Source organism: Protomyctophum bolini (assembly GCF_963924005.1).
Source record: "Protomyctophum bolini genome assembly, chromosome: 13".
NCBI classification, from domain to species: domain Eukaryota; kingdom Metazoa; phylum Chordata; class Actinopteri; order Myctophiformes; family Myctophidae; genus Protomyctophum; species Protomyctophum bolini.
Genome location: NC_137874.1, coordinates 2,784,840 through 2,799,049, shown reverse-complemented (window position 1 = coordinate 2,799,049; position 14,210 = coordinate 2,784,840).

The following is a 14,210-nucleotide window of genomic DNA, read 5'->3' as shown; positions in this document are numbered from 1 at the left end:
CACAATCAGTGGATCGTTTATTTTTAAATTTATTTACCACATCAATTAGTTATTTCTCCTCGATTTTCATTAAGAAAATGGTATTGGGGTTGTTATTAATGATATTTACATCAACACCGTCCTTAATTATTGGGTCAACAATCTCATCTGCCAGATTAGAGCCAACCTTAATAAAATAGTCATTAAATTAATTTACAATGTCCTTGTGATTGGATATAAGGGGTTTACTTTCTGTCGTAAAGTGCTCTGGATAATCCGATTTTTTTTAACCTTTCTTGATTATGCTGTTTAAAATATTCCATGTACCTTGTGTATTACTTTTATTTTGTTGCAACAGTTTATTGTAGTATTCCTTTTTATGAAGTCTCATTATACCAATTAATTTGTTTTTGTATATTTTATATTTATTTTCGGTTTCCTTGGTTCTGTTCTTTAAGAACTGCTTATACAATTTATTTTTCTTTTTGCAGGCATTTTCCAGACCTCTTGTCATCCAAGGCTTTTCTTCAAATGTGTGTTTTTTCTGTGGTCTTAGTGGACAATGTCTATCATATAGAGTAGTAAAAATGGAAAGGAATATATCATAAGCCATATTTGGGTCAGCATGAGAGTAGACCGCATTCCAGCTTTGCATTTCCAGATCGTGTTTGAGAGCCTCAATAGCTTCTGGTGTTTTATTGCGAGTTAATTTGGGATTTTCAGGATAACTGTGAGTTTTTGTTTTGATATGGTTTTGGAAGGTTGCAAAGACTGGAAGGTGGTCTGTGATATCATTCAACATAATTCCACTTACTATTATGCTCTCAATGTCATTGGTAAAGATGTTATCAATCAAGGTTGCACTATTACAGGTTATTCGTGTAGGTTTTAAAATAGCAGGAAATAGGCTTAAGCTATACATTGTGTCCACAAAGTCTCTGGTTTTTTATGTTCTTTAGCATTTAAGAGCTTCACATTAAAATCACCAGCAATGTACACCGTCTTTCTTTCAATCATTTTACCAAATAGGTCAGTCATTTTGACATTGAATGTATCAAGACATGATCCCGGACTTCTGTATACACTACTTATAATTATACTCTTTGATTTTTCCACATATATTTCCACTGTAATAATTTCCATGATATTTTCCACAGTTAATGACATTGTTTCAATTACTTTGCATTTGAGATCATGATGTACATACAAAGCAACTCCTCCATACTCATTGTTGGGTCTGTTCATGGTGAATAATTTATAATGGTCTAATTCAACATCGGCCTCTTTGTCTTTTGAGAGCCAGGATTCCGATATCGCTATAATATTGTATGTTTTAAACTGTTTTAAATAGTCCTTAATGTCTTTAAAGTTTTTATGGAGACTTCTGCTGTTGAAATGTATCATTGACAGGTTACCGTCCATTTTTATATTTTCTTTAAACTGCTCGGTGTAGTACTCACAGTTCCAGTTTGTGTCGTTGTAGACGTGGTTATTCGGGTTAATGCTGTTTCCAAGTTCATACGACTTGTATTCTGTATAGTCAAACATTTGTAGGTTTAGCTCCTCATATTTCTGTGCAGCCACTGCAGCGTTATGATCCATATCCCGCGGTCCAAAATCATGATTATCGACGTCGTCAAAAGGGAAATAAAAATCATTGTCTCTATTTGTGTCCATCATAGATTCGGTAGTAGTATTTGAAGAGGTTGTTTACTTCCATGGACAGACCAAGGGAACAATAAAAACAACAAACACAGAGACGGACGCTATAGCCTAGGGCTAGGCCGGCTATATAACTGTTATCTTCGCAGCGTAGATCTACACTGTGACAGCGCAAGCACTTAGGCCGAAGTGTCATTATATTCATTGAAGTCTTTTAATTCCTTCACCGTCACCACTTTTTCGCTTTCAGGTGATCCGTCTTCGTTTAGCCGGATTAACACCTTGCAGTTCCTCGTCCACGTTGATTTTATTTTTCCTTGTTTCTTTAGCAAGCGCGCCTGCCTTGAGATTGCAGCATTCTTTTTCGTGAGATGCTCATTAACATACACTCCCGTCCCGGCCAGCTTCTTACCCTGTCGTAATAAATCAATCTTGCCTTTTCGGTTGGCAAAGCGAACTATAATAACAGGCTTAGATGTGCTGTCCTTTCGAGGTAGTGTGTGACAGGCCGAGATGTTGTTGCTTGAGATGGGCATGTCAATACTTTCGAAGAACGTGACAACTTGTTGCTCAAGTGTTTGTAGCTCAAGCTCAGGCGCATCCTCGCCTTTGTCAGTATCAGTCGCGGCCCTTGCATAAGTTTGATGCTTTGTTTTCAGGCCGGTGATAATGATGTCGTCCATCCTTGTGTATTGTTCCAGGTTTTCCATCCTATTCTCCAAGGCGTTGATTTGCTTGTCCTTTTCTTTTATAATTGTTCTGAGGAGTTTCACCTCCTCCATGAGGTCGATCAGTTTGGTCTGTTGTTTGGAAACGTTTGCCATCTCCTCTGATAGATCATTTAATATGGACCTGAACTCCTCCATATCCTCATCCGACTTGGTTTGTTTCTTTGGTGGCATTCTGTTTATTTTTTTATTTCTGTAGGCTATTTAGATAGTCATGATATTATGTCCAGCAGCAGCATGCGTGCGTGCGTCAGCTTTCTTTCTTTTTCGTACTGGTATATTTCACTTGAGTGCTATAGCGCCACCCTTTGGCCAATGGTCGTGGGCTTCATGTCTTCACCGTTTGGCATAGCCCTCTATACCATAATGCCAAGATCCGCGAAAACCGACCGGTTCAGCCAGAACTGCTATTTTTGGCTAAAGGAGAAGAAGAAGAAGATGAAGAAGAAAATATAGCTGCAAGCAGCGATAAGACGGCGTCAAGCAATATATGTGACCGGCCCCCGGTTTTCGATCACGCTGACCGGTATGAACTTCAGCTACAAAGATATAAATGCACCGTGTAGCTTTGCATCTTTATTTAATCTTTGTATCTTTTGCATCTGCCAATGTGAACGCAACATTCTTTTTTATATATTTTTTATCCCACGATTTTTGTAACCCATTTTTCACCTCTTTGTTAATGATCCTGGACTCTACACACCCTCCGCCAACCTGGGGAGAGCAAGGACTTGAACTAATGCTTCCTTCATGCCTGAGTATCCAAGTTGCTCCTGACAGGGGGGAGTTTCCCCTGGTTGGACGTAGCGCATGGAAGGAACACGTTATTCCAACCAGTTCCTTTCCCCTCCATCAGGCGACCGGGCTGGCCAGGGGGAGTTTAGACCAGGATTACTGCATGTTTTTTGTCAGGGGACACAAGGAGAACATGTGAGGGTACCTACCCTAGGGGACACAAGGAGAACATGTGAGGGTACCTACCCTAGGGGACACGAGGAGAACATGTGAGGGTACCTACCCTATAGGGGGACAAGGGGAGAACATGTGAGGGTACCTACCCTATAGGGGACAAGGGGAGAACATGTAAACTCCACACAGAAAGGCCCTTTTGCCAACCCCGCCTCGGGTATGGGCACTGATGACGTGGAGGAGGGAACACGCCCCCAGCACCCACAGTGTCCCCAGCGGGAATCAAACCCAGGACCTTCTAGCTGTCAGGCGACAGCACTACCAACTGTGCCACAATGCCCCGAACGCAGCATTTTTGAGGACAGCTATTTCTTATCACACCGTTTATGGTGGTTAGGTTTCCCCCAGGTGTGGTGGAGAACAGTGTTGTTTTTGGCAGCAAATTTAGATTTTAGTTCTCTTAGTCTCTTGAATAGTTTATTTAGTTTGAGTCACATTTTAGTCACCTGGAATGCTTAGTGTTAGTCTAGTTTTAGTCGACTAAATCTACAGTTGATTTAGTCGAACAAAATGTATTTTGGCGGGCCGTCGTTATTATTGTTTTTTACACTTGAAAATAGCCGATCTACAAGCCCACAACACGTCGCGCTTGAGCTTGTAGATTGTCTATTTTCAGCATGCAACTAATTGTAAAATGACTTATACTGGATATATATTGGTATATTTAGTCTTAGTTTTAGTCATCATAGCTTAGTTTTCCTTTAGTTTCCATTTAGTTTTGATCAGTGAAAATAAGTATTCAACAAAAAAAAATGTCTTAGTCGACGAAATCAACACTGGTGGAGACGACGCTGGTGTGCCTGCAGAGTACCTGACTGACTGAAACTCTTGTCACAATGTTAGCAGTGGTAAGGTTTTTCTCCAGTGTGGATACGCAGGTGTGTCCGTAAACAACATATGTCAATGAAACTCTTATCACAATGTTTGCAGTGGTAAGGTTTTTCTCCAGTGTGGATACGCAGGTGTGTCCGCAAACAACCTATATCAATGAAACTCTTGTAACACTGTTTACAGCAATAAGGTCTTTCTCCGGTGTGTAGACGCTAGTGTTGTAGTTCTCGAGACATGGTCTCGTCTCGAGACCGGTCTCGAGACCAAATTTTCGTGGTCTCGGTCTTGTCTCGGTCTCGCGCTTCTCGCCTTTTTTTGTCTTGTAGTCTCGTCTCGGTCTCGCCTCTCATTTGTCTTGGTCTTGTCTCGGTCTCGCGCTTCTCGCCTTTTTTGTCTTGTGGTCTCGTCTCGGTCTCGCGCCGCATTTGTCTTGGTCTTGTCTTGGTCTCGGACTTATTGTCTCGGGTCTCTTCCCCCACCGAGACCACTCGAGACGAGATGCAAAACGTTCTATTATATCAACCCGATCGCAAGGACTGAGAGAGTGAGAGTAGCCCATTCACATTAATTAATTAAAGACAGCTGTTAAGGAGAACAGCGCTGCATGACGTTCATACAGGTCCAAAGAAGAGCACATGTTGATGTTATTATGATCATTCTATCATGAAATTATATCAGCCTCAGGCAATGGGCTTAAATAAATAAAGTGTCGGGCGGGAGGCGGAGAGTTACGCACGGCATTGACGGCAATACGCATGCAGCGCCCGGCATACACAGCCTGGCATTTAAATATATTCTACCAACAGTGCAAGACTGCAAGCTTTCTTTTTGTGTTGTAAGTTAAGTTGTAACTTGTAGCCTGTAGTCGTTTTAATAAACGAGGTTGAGCGGTGATCTAAATACTGATCTGAAAATAGCCAATCTACAACTATCACAACGCGTTGCACTGCAGCCGTGCAGCGCGACCGCGACATATGTATGAACTATGAAGCATCGCCTCGGTTTAGTTTCATCATGAAAAGAGTAAAGAACCACCACCTACCTGACGTTACATCTATACCTAAAGTAAACTAAAATCCATCCATCGTCCACGGTCCACCTTATGTGATCATGTCTTGTCTTGTCAGGCTATAATAAAAACGATCATGTGCAAATCCTTTGTTGTATAACGTGCATGCATGCCTCATTGACATTGTTGGTTCACTACCGATTTATTTACTAAAAGGCTCAAACAGCAGCAACCAAAACCAACTAATAAACTATTGTTTTAATTTGAAGGTGAGCCATAGCCCATAGCCATTAATCTGAAAGGTTTTGGTCGGAAACTGACAAACTGACAGTGACGGACAGTGTGACAGGTGAGGTCACAGTTCACAGGTTAATTCAGTGCATGCGCAATGCACAACAAATGTACTGGTCAATAAGATGTCGGCTAATTCAGCTGTTATAAGGTTTGGCTTTGTGGAACACAAAAATTACATTTGCAAGGATAATGGGGGGAAAAAGCACAGTGCAAAGTGCAAGCATAAATATTTGAATGAATCATGCTGTGTAGACAAGTATACCTAATTTTGAGCTGTTCCAAAGTAAAATGTGTTTCAGATCAAGATTGTTATCTGTACCTAATAATACTACCTATCAAATAAGAGGGAAAAATAGTCTTGGTCTTGACTCGGTCTCGCCTCGCGGCAGTCTTGGTCTCGGTCTCGACCCTCCTAGGTCTTGGTCTCTGCCCCCTAGGCTCGCATCGGTCTTGGTCTTGGTCTCGACCCTCCAGGTCTTGGTCTTGGTCTTGGTCTCGGCCCCATAGGCTCGCATCGCTATTGGTCTTGGTCTCGGTCTCGACCCTCCAGGTCTTGGTCTTGGTCTTGGTCTCGGCCCCCTAGGCTAGCAGCGGTCTTGGTCTTGGTCTCGGTCTCGACCCTCCAGGTCTTGGTCTTGGTCTTGGTCTCGGCCCCATAGGCTCGCATCGCTATTGGTCTTGGTCTTGGTCTCGACCCTCCTAGGTCTTGGTCTTGTCTTGGTCTCGCTTTAGGTGGTCTCGACTACAACACTAGTAGACGCTGGTGTCTTGTCAGCGTAGCATCTGGGAGAAGCTCTTGTCACATTGTTCACAATGGAAAGGTTTTTCAGAATCATAGGTGTTATATATATATGGTCTGATTAAACCGTTCAACTCCACCGTTACCAGCAGGGTGGTAAGGGGTGGTGCGGCTCTTGGAAATGCCATACGTATCGCATAGCTGTCTCATAAGGGCAGATTCAAAATTGGTTCAGGGCAACCGAAGGGCTGAATAACATGGGTCCACAAGGCCCTTACAGTAGTTTGGGCGGTTTGGTCACATGTCAGAATGGCCCAACTAAACCGGTTAAACAGATCAGTTGCTACCAATATGTTTTGATATTCATCGGTGGGTCGACCTAAGGTTAGGAAGTCTATGCCTATCACCTCCAAGGGATAAGATACAGCAAAAGGGGAGTATAAATAATGATCTGGTGCCACCCACATATAGAACAAATATGGGTAAATTCACATTCCACAGCACTGCCACTCAGGTGTGGATTTTTTTCGGTGCCATCCTTTTGGATAAAATGTGCTTTTTTTTACTGTACCATGTACAGTTTTTGCATATGATATATTGTCTAATAAAATAATCAAAAAAAAAAAAAGGGTGTAGGGGCGCTCTCGGCTCTACTCTGTCTCGCTGGAGGCTGCAGGCGACACAACCCTGTTGGAATTGACGTACCTCCCCCTCCATGCCAGGCCAGTAGAACCTCCGACGAAGCTGGGCGAGGGTCCGGTCCAGGCCAGCGTGGGCGGCAGCTACATGCAGCTCTTTCCAGACTTCTTCTCTCCTTGAACCTGGACAGACAACCTGGGAATACACCTCGTGTGTGTATGAGTCAGTAATCTTGCGATACAGAATGTGGTCATTAATGTGCAACTTCTTCCACTGTTTGAATAGCATCTGGGCCCCCCGAGTCCATGTACGGCGTTCAGCCAATGCTGGTACCTTCTGTTGGGCTACACACCTTGCCACCACTTGGATGTCCATGTCCTGGGCCTGTGCGTCTCGCCACTCACTGCCAGCTCCACGGCTGCTGAGGTTACTGGGAACCTAGACAAGGCATCTGCATTGACATTGCTTTTACCTGAGCGGAACTTGATGTCGTAGGTGAAGGCTGCAAGCCGTGCGACCCAACGCTGCTCCACGGCTCCCAGCCGGGCGGTCTGTAGGTGGGCAACAGGATTGTTATCAGTATATATGGTAAATTTTACACCTGTCAGATAGACTTTGAATTTCTCAGTTACAGCCCATTTAAGGGCCAATAGTTCCAACTTAAATGAACTGTAGTTGGCATCATTCTGCTCCGTTGGGTGTAGGCTCCGACTGGCATAGGCGATCACCCGTTCTTGGCCATCTTGTACCTGAGCCAGCACTGCACCCAAGCCACGACCACTAGCGTCTGTGTATACTATAAAGGGTTGAGAATAGTCGGCATAGGCCAGTACCGGGGCTTCGGTGAGAGCGGACTTCAGGGCATCGAAGGACTGTTGGCATTCTGGGGACCATATTACCTTCCGTTTCTGTGACTTCTGGTCGGCCGGAATACCAGTCAACAGGCTATTTAGGGGCCGTGCGACGGCGGCAAAGGTGTGCACAAAACGTCTGTAGTAGCCAGCCAGCCCCAGGAAACCTCTGACCTCTCGAATAGTGGACGGGACAGGCCAGTCTCTCACAGCCACAATTTTATCGGGGCCTGACCCCGTCACAGTCCACCACATGGCCCAGGAATTTAACCTTGCTCTGTAGTAGTTTGCACTTATCCAGTCGTAGCTTCAGTCCATGTCGCCACAGTTTTTGGAACACCTCGTCTAAATGCTGCAGGTGAGAGGAGAAATCAGGTGAATACAAAATGATGTCATCTAAATAAACAAGGAGGTACTCTGCCAATTGTCCACTAAGACATTGTTGCATCAAACGTTGAAACGTTGCAGGGGCGTTACAGAGGCCAAAGGGCATTCGCTTGAACTCATACAGACCCAGGGGGGTGGTGAAAGCAGTCTTTTCTTGGTCTCTAGGGTCCATACCAACAGTCGTGGAAATTTTCATTGAGTGTATGCTCATTTTTCTTTAAATCTTCATCCTTAAAAATACATTCCACATGGGAAAACCCCGGGATTTGGGAAATTTTCAATCCCAAAATGCAAGATTTTGTCGAAGACACGACACAAGGTTTGAACAAGTGCTGGTTCCACTCTTTCTTGAATTTCTTTTTTTTTGCCATAGGACAATTGGATATTGGTCTCGTACTTCCACTGCACCTGCCACAGCTCTTGGTCTTGGGTCACCTTGCTATCCATGTCCATGGCAATCAGGAAGGTGCTGAACTGGTTTGCCTCGTAGACATTTGTCAACCTTATAGCTCTATGTTTTTTTGTATGTTTCCTCAAAGGATCCTCCCAGTAGAAACCACTGGTAATGCAGTCCAGAAAAGGAATCGTGTAGTCAAGTTGATTAGGTTTCAGAGTTGCAAAACACTTTCTATTCAGCCAGGATAGCTTCTCTGCATTTGAGTCAAAGGTGTGCTTTTCCCAGGTCTCACGGTTGATAAAATCAACGGTTATGCTGCCACTACCTGGTTTTTTGCTCTGGGCTTTATAGAAGGCTTCAGAGTCCATGCGGTTAATCCCTTGGACCCAACCCACACTTATTTTCTTTCCAGCTTTCACAGCAGCTTTAGATTAGCCATTAAATGTATGGGATCGGAATTATAAACGAAAGTTTTCGTCGTTGGATAGCCTCTACACCAGGTTTTTTGGGCCATCTTTCCGGTCAATTTAATCTCCCTCACTTTTAACATCGGTCCCTTCAAGAAGCCCTTCATGGCCTCAAGGCCCTTTCTCCTCTGAGCTGCTACCTGACAGGCTGCATGATCGGCCACAAGGTTAAACCAAGTTTGCAGTGACTTGTATTTGCCATAAGTGTCAGCCAATGGTTAATTTGCTTGTGCTGTCGCCGTCTTCGCCGCTTTAAGCTTTGCAGCACGGCCGCCAGAGCTGCGTTCAACGCCGCCGCGTCTATTGCCGCGTCCAGCTTTACCTCCAGAATTGGGTCTAGTTGCAAGACTGCAGGCTTGGGGCGGCCCATTGCCAAAACAATAAGCTTTTAGGGTGGAATCAGACATAACAGGGTGCAGTGATGCCCACAGAACTATATCGGCCGCCGAAACAGATCCACTAGTTGGTGTGCCTGTGGTCTCACTCTCCACACTAGTTAGTGTGCCTGGGGTCACACTCTCCAGACATTCGTCCAGGAACTTCAAGTGTTCATCGAGGAAGGTGGATGCCATTTTTCCATCCCCTTTCAGCACAGCCATGTCGAGGGCCTTCATAAGCGCCGGCCGAAGACTTCTTCTTTCCCACCGAAGCCACCGATCAATGATACACTGTTCATCGGTGGATGGCTGTTGGATGGTTGTACTCACTTCAATCAGTCGCCTGCAGATTTCGTTTGCACAGAAAAGGTTTTCTTTTCCATTTTCACTGAGGAATGGCATCAATCGCTCCTCGGGCTTGAAGTATACGACAGCACATTCAACTCCTGTGAATTTGAGCATGGCTTGCATCTTCAGGCAATCTATATTGCCATCACTAAGGAACAGTTCCATATTGAACCGGTGTAACGGCTGGCTTAAAATGTGCGTGCAGTATAGGCCTAACTGGCCTATATGCTTTAAAATTGACAAAACTGTAATAAAAAATAATTAAACTCGCGCTCTGTTCCATGGGCATTGGGCTTCTCTTAGTCTAAAAAATAACGGCGTTCTCCCCAGCTTAGCTTGAGAGAAATGTTCTTCAAATAGACTTTGCTGCATTAAAGTCACCTGTGACCCCGTGTCCAATAGACCTTGCAATTTGACACCTTCCATATTTAAATCAATAGTTGGACACTGCCCAATAAATGCCTCGGTAGCCCTTGATTGTGATGTTTCATCCACCCCTGCCCCACGGACCTCAGCGGCAGGGAGTTCTAGTTTAAAGGTGACTGATTGGTTGTAGTGGATCTGCAAAATGTAGCGATGTGGCCTGAGCGCTTGCATTGACGACAGATAGGCCTACCTTGTTCGTCCCAATCATTGTCATAGGTTGGCGTGTGTCGCCGCTCACGTCGGGCCTGCGGTTGTGTTGGTGATGGTGTATGGGTTGGAGAGCCCTGGAGGAGCGGTCTGATTTCCTTCATGAGCTCTTGAGTGAGCCCTTTCATCTGTGATTTGACATCCTCCATAATTTCCTTTCTTAGAGTTGCTTTCCAATCAGCCTCCTGCAAGGGTTTAGAGACAGGTGTGGGATTAACTGCATGACAGGTGACTTCAGTCGCTCTCATACCTCCATGCTCTGTATACAGTAGCAGTGCCTCCTGCCGCACTTTGGCAAAATCCTCGTCTGGGTGTCGCCTGGCATAGACCCTCAGAGCCTGGGCAAGCGGTCCTTCACAGAGCCCCAGGAGGAACTGCTCACGAAGAACAGCATCGGAGGGGGCGGTGTCTGGGTTGTGTCGCCGCAGCCCACAATATAACTCTCTCAGCCTTAAATAAATGCAGAAACACTTTCTCCTACCTGTTGAGTGCAACTAAAATACTGTGACCGGAGTACTGGGATTGGGGTTTTATGACCATACAGAGAATCTAGATAATCAAATATTTCGTTCACTTTGTCTCGCTCTGTGGCATCAATAACATTGACCTGCCGTTTTGCTTCTCCTGCTAGTGCCCCCAACACAATGGCTACCTTTTTTTCATCAGTTAGGTCTTGGGACCCCAGCAACCCTTTAATTTGTTCCTTCCATTCTGAATACTTCATATCTCCATCTGGTCCCTTAAATTTAGGCAGCCAAGGGGCACCCGGGTATACAGGCATCATCATCATAATTAAAGCAAAATAACAAAATCCAAAACAAACAAAAACAAAAAAATATATAATATAATTCAGTCTTTACAGTTTTCCTTTTGCTCTTTTGTCTGGTCCTGCCGACTGCGCCAATTTGTGGTCCGAGCTAAAAACACCAATGCACTAAAAACGATATACTTATAAATTTACCAATAAAATATAGTGATAGTAATAAAGTGCAGAGGTGCTTAGCTTAAAGATTAAATGAGCCGACCACGCCACCTTTTTCAGAATAACCTATTAAATAACATGAAAGATAAAACCAAGGCAACACAGGTTCGAGTTAAAAACCAGTTAAAAAGAGCATATAATTTAAAGGAAAACAGCCAGGTGGTGGGGAGGAATTAACACAGTAATTTTATTGGACTAAGACAGGGTGCACGGTTGGCGAAAGGGCCTTTCTGTGTGGAGTTTGCATGTTCTCCCCGTGTCCCCTAGGGTAGGTACCCTCACAAAAACATGCAGTAATCCTGGTCTCTAAACTGCCTCCCCCTGGCCAGCCGGGGCGCCTGATGGAGGGGAAAGGAACTGGTTGGAATAACGTGTTCCTTCCACGCGCTACGTCCAACCAGGGAAACTCCCCCCTGTCAGGTGTAAAGGAGCAACTTGGACACTCAGGCATGAAGGGAGCATGAGTTAAGTCCGTTGCTCTCCCCAGGTTGGCGGAGGGTGTGTAGAGCCCAGGATCACAGTAGATGATTGGCACAGGGGTGAAAAATGGGTTACAAAATCGTGGGATAAAAAATATATATAAAAAAAAAAGACAGGGGGCACTCTAAAATGGCCAATAGAAAAATACAATTATACTTAAAAGCACCCTAAGCCTAAAACCCTAACCAATCCTATATAACTAAACAACTAAAAACCAAAAACAACAAAACAAAACAACAATCAATCCCAATTAAAATGTCCGGAAGCAATGTGCAAATGAGCAATGTGCAATACAGCAAGGGGAGGTTGTGCAGGTCAATCAGGGAAGGAGCCAGATCTGGTCGTCAAGGCGACCCAGGGTATGAACCTGGGTGTATCTGTCTTCTGCTTGCAGTATGCAACCTCTCCGTCTCGTCTGTCGTTCAAGTTCGCCTGGTCACACTTGGAGTTGGACGCCTTCTCGTCTGGCTCGTCACACCAGTCGCTCTGGAGCTCGCTGTGGCTCTATAAAGTGCAGAGTGCAACCCAGTCCGTCTCCCCTGTATCTAATCCCCCTTGCTGTCCGGTTCTATTATAGAGTTCTCCGTCGCAACTGTCACTCTTCTGTTCTCTGTCCGTCTCGTCTCATGCCACAAACATTTATCCTTCCGCCTGTATGTCATGGGCCCCTCCCCTCCCCGTACTCGGCCCTTGATTGGCTGAGTGCTCCCATACCGATCACCACTTGGACAGCAGCTGTGTGATCTATCATTAATTTGTCCTGGGTGCAGTGGCAGAAAACAATTAATGCAGAACAACAAATATAAAAATTAAACAAATCATGCACCAAATAAATCAACTCAAATAATACACAGCTAAATACACAGCAAAATACACAGCAACCAAATAAATAACCAATAATAGAAATAGCACAGCAAAACAAGAAATAACAGTAATAGGAAAGAAAATATGTTTTCTGCCTGCTGACATATATATGATTTATTGTGTCACAGATTCATTCTGACAGCCACGGATCTCTTCACCAAGTGGGTTGTGGCAAAATCCCAGTACACCAAAACGGCACCCGAGGTGTCCAGGAAGATTGTTAACATCTTAATGGACTTCGGACTCGTACAGCGGATAATCACTGACCAGGGACGTGAATTTGTAAATGAGGTAAATATTTAAAGAAGTGTAGCCTATGTGTGACACTGACTGATTATCAAATCACTCATATATGTAAATGTTGTTTGCATAATGAATATGTCTGCAGCTCAACCGTGGTGTTTTTGAGGCCCTTGGGGTGAAACACTGCGTCACATCAGCCTACCATCCCCAGGCCAATGGACAGGATGAGCGCACCAACAAGACCATAAAGGACGCTATGAGCAAATACGTTGGGGAAGAACAAAATGACTGGGATGTCCATATAAGGGGGGTTGTGGCTGCCGTCAACACATCGAAACAGGTCATATTGTGTAACTACAGCAGATGGAAACTATATTTAACAGAGGGAGAAACTGTAAAATGCAATTGATTGTTCTTTTTTCTTTTCTTAAAAAAAACCAAACAGAGGTCAACCAAGTACACACCTTACTGTGCACTATTCGGGCGACACCCTTGCGTCCCTGGTCTCATTAATGCTACAGAACCAGCGGATGATGAGAACCCTATTTGTGAGGATGTGATGGAGGAGCACCTGGAGACCAAGGCCAAAGACATTGCTGATATGCATGCAAAGGTGATGGTGAAATGTTCTAGTTCTAGCAGCTTTGCTCTGATGCCTGGAAAAGGTCAGTTGGGCTCGGCTGGACATGACGTGTTAAAGTGTGGCTTGTAAACTGAAGGCTGTACCCCTAAATCCCCCACCCTGTGGAGTAAGTAAGAACTATACTATACCTGTGTGTCAGTGAATGGACCTTTTGTTCTGAAGCCCTAGAAAGGAAGAAGATTTAAGTGAATTAATTATGAAAGTTTTAGTTTACTGTTTTGCTCCCTGAAAAGACAAATGCAAAGCTAAGAGAAAGTCCTAAGCTAAACCTTGTGAGGATTGCAACCAACATCAAGATACAGCCAGGCAGGGAACCGGTTTGAGCCCAGAGTGTGGCACTCGTTTATTGAAAAGCCAAATGATATTCACAGGGAAAATAATAATAATAACTTAGGTTCAACTCAAAAGTTCAGTATTCGCTAAAGGTAGCACTTCTGGTGCGTGTGAGCCTAGGACAGCCGCTCTGGGCTTTGTGTCCCAGTCCTAGGTTTCCTTCCTTTTTTCCTCTATGTCTTCCAAGTTAATGTAGTTGTCAAGCCCTTCCACCCGAGCCCAACGGTGATCCGGCTCTCAATAATGGTCCTAGGAGGTGAGAGATATATAGTCAGTTTGACATATTGGTACTGTACAATATTAGTGAGGGAGTGGGTGCTCGCTTACCGTCAGACCGCGTGCCATCCTGCCCCGG